Genomic DNA, 6,000 nt, shown 5'->3' on the forward strand with positions numbered 1-6,000 from the left:
AAGAAAAAGAGAGAGAGAGAAAGAAGAGACGGTGAATGAGATAATAGAACAGTTAATTAAAAGGTGTCTGAGTATCAGTTAAGACTGACCTAAATTCCTCTGGTGGATTGATCCAGAACCAACTGGGATGGTTTTATGTAAAAGAGATGTTTGTTTTGAAAACCAACCTGGCCAACATCCCAAAATGGCCCCCTATTCCTAATCCCAAAATGGCCCCCTATTCCTAGTCTCAAAATGGCCCCCTATTCCTAATCCCAAAATGGCCCCCTATTCCTAATCCCAAAATGGCCCCCTATTCCTAGTCTAAAAATGGCCCCCTCTTCTTAGACGCAAAATGGTAAACCTCCAGACAGGCTAGAGCACACGCTCAAAGCATCTGAATGATTTCAAATAGTATTTGAATCCATGCAGGTCTGGTTGGAAATATGTTGTTGTTCCTGTCAGACTCTGGCACAGGGAAACAGAGGGACAATATGCCCATTCATCAACAGTGACTGGGATAGCTAGCGGAGGCCTACATCACTTACAGTATGACGTCACCATTCTAGAATCTAGTTCATTATGCGTTGTTCTGCTGCGGAATCACTTTTGTGTTCGCCATTCTAAAGTCTGCTAAGGCATTCTATTGTTGCAGTGTGGGCCTCAAATGTTCTAACTTATAAAACTGCAGCGTCTCTCAAGAGAACATCTCAAAGAGCTTGAGAAACGTTAGCAGCAAAGGAAGCCGAGCTGAGAGGAGAGGAAGTGGGAGGCAGAGTGAAAGGAACAGTGACATTGATGGAAAAAGACTCCCCATTGAAGAGGAGTAGAGTGGTAAACAACACACTGGAGAAGTGTGATACAAGTTTAGATCAGGAGAGAAGACAACGGCATAAGTATGTCTCTTTCACACACACACACACACACACACACACACACACACACACACACACACACACACACACACACACACACACACACACACACACACACACACACACACACACACACACACACACACACACACACACACACACACACACACACACACACACACTAACCGCTTATCCTTGATCTTATTTCATATTGTGATGTACGACAACCACGAGCCAGTAGCTGTACTGAACAACAGCATCTCTCTGAATCCTAGAAGGCCAAGCCACATGGCGGGCTTAGGGCTGAAGCCAGACAGACACCAGACGCACAAACGCACACACAGCGAGCCTAGGGCTGGAGCCGGACAGACACCGCACGCACACGCACACGCACACGCGCACACACACACACACACACACACACACACACACACACACACACACACCGAGCCTAGGGCTGGAGCCAGACAGACACCACACACACACACACACACACAGCGATCGTAGGGTTGGTTGTTGGTGCCACAGTGACTATAGGCAAGTATGAGATCAATATATCTGCCAAAGACTTCCAGCTACACCATCTACTAAGGGTCTGAGTCCCAAATAGCACCCTATTCCCTACATAGTGCACTACTGTTGACCAGAATAGGGAATAGGGTGTCATTTGTCAGGCATCTAGGCATCTAGTCTGCCAACACACCGTTACAGTATACCACTATAGGGCGCAACAGTCTCTAGATGCTTTGAACTGGTGGAACAACATAAATTACCATTAATCAGATGCATGTATGGTGTGTGTCTGTATTTGTGTGTGTGTGTGTGTGTGTGTGTGTGTGTGCCCCATACACCAGGTCTACACACTTAGCTAAGTGTCCTTCTTATCAGAATAACTTACTGGAGCATTCCTCCAAGCTGATATCTTACTGGACCATTCCTCCAAGCTGATATCTTACTGGACCATTCCTCCAAGCTGACTGGACCATTCCTCCAAGCTGATAACCTACTGGAGCATTCCTCCAAGCTGATATCTTACTAGAGCATTCCTCCAAGCTGACTGGACCCTTCCTCCAAGCTGACTGGACCCTTCCTCCAAGCTGACTGGACCATTCCTCCAAGCTGATATCTTACTGGAGCATTCATCCAAGCTGACTGGACCCTTCCTCCAAGCTGACTGGACCCTTCCTCCAAGCTGACTGGACCATTCCTCCAAGCTGATATCTTACTGGAGCATTCCTCCAAGCTGACTGGACCATTCCTCCAAGCTGATATCTTACTGGAGCATTCATCCAAGCTGATAACTTACTGGACCATTCCTCCAAGCTGATATCTTACTGGAGCATTCCTCCAAGCTGACTGGACCATTCCGCCAAGCTGATATCTTACTGGACCATTCCTCCAAGCTGATATCTTACTGGAGCATTCCACCAAGCTGATATCTTACAGGAGCATTTCTCCAAGCTGATATCTTACAGGAGCATTCCTCCAAGCTGATATCTTACAGGAGCATTCCTCCAAGCTGATATCTTACAGGAGCATTTCTCCAAGCTGATATCTTACAGGAGCATTCCTCCAAGCTGATATCTTACTGGAGCATTCCTCCAAGCTGATATCTTACTGGACCATTCCTCCAAGCTGACGACAGACTCAAACCCAGAAGCATTTTTCTCTCTTGTTTGTCTGATGCTATGAATAGATTGAGTACTTTGAAATGGAAGTATGTTCTCACAAACCCCCACACAGATAAAACTTCCATATTAATCTCCTCTCGCTTGGAAATTGTGTGAGTGGGTCGCTTATTTTATGTTGTTGGTTAATAGGTAGACTGTGGGCTCACACACACACACACACACACACACACACACACACACACACACACACACACACACACACACACACACACACACACACATCAAGCTCCTCTTTGGAAAGCCCCTCTATCAAAGCTTCTCTTTGATAATACAGTTTAGCTCTGGACTCAAATCTCATCAGCAATATCAAATGAGTCTCACTGTCACAGAAGTAGGGATAAAATGACTGTGAAATGCATACTATTATAGTACAGTGTATTGCCAAATCAAATATAATACAATTAAAAAGGATAAATATGCATGTTTAAGGTCATTCATGAGCCTGGCATGCTATGAAGAAGGCAAATGGTTCGTAGCCTATAAGAAGCTTTACGCCCTATAAGCAGATAAGTGTTCTGGCCATGCTAATTAGTGTTTCCATTTTTTATAGAAGCAGATACTGTTCTGGCCATGCTAATTAGTGTTTCCATTTTTTATAGAAGCAGATACGTGTTCTGGCCATGCTAATTAGTGTTTTCATTTGTTATAGAAGCAGATACGTGTTCTGGCCATGCTACTCAGTGTTTCCATTTTTTATAGAAGCAGATACGTGTTCTGGCCATGCTAATTAGTGTATCCATTTTTTATAGAAGCAGATACGTGTTCTGGCCATGCTACTCAGTGTTTCCATTTTTTATAGAAGCAGATACGTGTTCTGGCCATGCTACTCAGTGTTTCCATTTTTTATAGAAGCAGATACGTGTTCTGGCCATGCTAAATAGTGTTTCCATTTTTTATAGAAGCAGAGACGTTTTCTGGCCATGCTACTCAGTGTTTCCATTTTTTATAGAAGCAGATACGTGTTCTGGCCATGCTACTCAGTGTTTCCATTTGTTATAGAAGCAGATACGTGTTCTGGCCATGCTAATTAGTGTTTCCATTTGTTATAGAAGCAGAGACGTTTTCTGGCCATGCTAATTAGTGTTTCAATTTGTTATAGAAGCAGATACTGTTCTGGCCATGCTAATTAGTGTTTCCATTTTTTATAGAAGCAGAGACGTTTTCTGGCCATGCTACTCAGTGTTTCCATTTGTTATAGAAGCAGATACGTGTTCTGGCCATGCTACTCAGTGTTTCCATTTGTTATAGAAGCAGATACGTGTTCTGGCCATGCTAATTAGTGTTTCCATTTTTTATAGAAGCAGATACATGTTCTGGCCATGCTACTCAGTGTTTCCATTTTTTATAGAAGCAGATACGTTTTCTGGCCATGCTACTCAGTGTTTCCATTTTTTATAGAAGCAGATACGTGTTATGTAGGCCTATAGTATATATACAGGATGGCTCTCTCTCCAAGACAGTTCATATTTGGATCAATACGATTGTGATCAATTATGCCTAGAGATGAATGATAAAGAATGAGCACTGCCTGTCATGCAAACAGCAGGGTGGCAGCCTGTGTGTTTCGGGAATTGGGTCATAATAGCTTTTAGTCAAAACGGTTCAAAAGCTAGAGTCGGATTCATAGGAAGACAATAAGTTTGTTGAACTTTAAATATATATTTGTTTTACCACAGACAGAGAGGGTTTAATTCTGTGCTCTCCTATACCGTTCCTGGCTGGCAAAGTACCAGGATGTTTTCTCTGGTTTTGAATCTGAATTTAGAGAACTGAATTTAAAAACTCAATCTGAATGCATCTGAGAAGTTGAATATATGGAACTTGGTAAACTTGAAATACTAAGTTTGTAAACTTGATATACAGACAATGAATGCAATATATAATTTAGCATATTGAAACCGAATATATAAATATTGAATTTGAATATTCATAAATATTGCATTTTAATGCTGACTGCAATTTTAATTCAATTCAGTTTCAAATCATGAAATTCAAATGATGAATTATATGAATCAATTTGTGCATTATAAATTCAACAAGGTATTTACATAAAATGCTACATCCTAATACAAATTCAAAATGATGGAATTCAGAATATAATTTCTCTTGCCACTGAAATCGCGCCATACCGGTGCTACTCTGCCCTCTGTGCTGGAGGTTGTTGAGACTCTCCGGTGTCACTGCATCGGCTCTTAGCCCCGCAGCTCCCAAAACAATAGATCAATATGTGCTCACTCTCAATAAACTACTAATGTAATGTGTGGACATCTGTCGGGAGTAGGGACCTACTGTACGCCACGGAAACATCTATAAGGTGAATGGAATCAGAGAGAATGAGGTGTTCTGTAGGATATAATCACAGCCCGCTGCGCGTCAGTCCAGTTACTTTTATTAAACTTCGGTATGCTACTTTGCGTTGCTTTACCAATTCGAGAGCAGTCAGTCGCTTTATCATAAACAGAGTCGTGCGAGCAAACACCTCAGCTCAGCAATACAAATAAAATAAAAAGAAAACAAACGCAGATGGTACAATTACTTCAAGACGTTTAAATATGTTCCCGAATTCGTTTATCCCCTGGCCTACTGCACGTATTTAACGATGTATGGTAGCGATGATGTGTGCGGCACCGCGCTGTGTCTGGTGCAAATGTCAGCCTACACGGTCCCTTTCAATCTACGTCCGATAGTTCTTGGTGGAAGTTCGGAAAAACCGCGATTCTGGCTTCCGATAATGTCGTTTCACGTGTCAATATCAGAGCGTCACAATATTACAAATTGAGACATCTTGCAGTGCCAGATAATTATGTTAGGCTGAGACAGTAAAGGCTACTGTACAGTTTGTCCCAAAGACCGCATTCATATCGTGCGTGCCCAAGGGTTGCAGAACTACATATTTACGCACATTTTTCTAAAAATGAATAGTCAATTCTTACCTTGGTATGGTGTGTAAAAAGCCTCTGGGAAATAGTAACTGACAATGATATATCCCTGTCGGAGCGAAAGCCTTCAACTGCAATAGTCCTGATGTCAGAGTGGCAATAAACCAGAGAGAGAAAGAGAGAGAGAGAGACGGAGAGTGTGTGTGAGAGAGAGAAATGCATACAGAGACGGCTACGGACTGCCCTATCCAATTACACAAGACAAATGAGAAGCAAAATGAAAACAATGCACAACGGGTACGGCCATCTGCTAATAGCCGATACACCCCCCCACAGTGCCCTAAAAACCACTTCCAGAATAACCTATAAAACGGTACAGTAGTCGAACTATACATTCAATATGTATAGGAAAACGTAAGAAAAATATGTAAGGAAAACGGAACAGTGATTCGTGGGATTTTATGTTCATTTGAAGGAAGAAAAAAAACTGTTTTACTTGAGAAAGTGTTCTCAAGAGCAATACGAAGTCTCCAAGTCAATCACAAATTGAACTGTCATTTGCAATCACACTTAATT

At 42.1% G+C, this 6,000-nt stretch overlaps 1 protein-coding gene across 2 annotated transcripts in view; it reads right to left on the bottom strand.

Moving 5' to 3' along the window:
• Positions 1-5,645, bottom strand: part of LOC139413903 (poly(rC)-binding protein 4-like) — a 137,317-nt gene extending 131,672 nt beyond the window's left edge. For both annotated transcript variants that reach the window (XM_071161751.1, XM_071161750.1), the window contains exon 1: positions 5,479-5,645. The gene's annotated coding sequence lies outside the window, so the exon portion shown is untranslated. The remainder of the gene's footprint in view (positions 1-5,478) is intronic.
• Between the last annotated feature and the right edge of the window lie 355 nt (positions 5,646-6,000).

This window comes from Oncorhynchus clarkii, chromosome 7, assembly GCF_045791955.1.
Source record: "Oncorhynchus clarkii lewisi isolate Uvic-CL-2024 chromosome 7, UVic_Ocla_1.0, whole genome shotgun sequence".
NCBI lineage: Eukaryota > Metazoa > Chordata > Actinopteri > Salmoniformes > Salmonidae > Oncorhynchus > Oncorhynchus clarkii.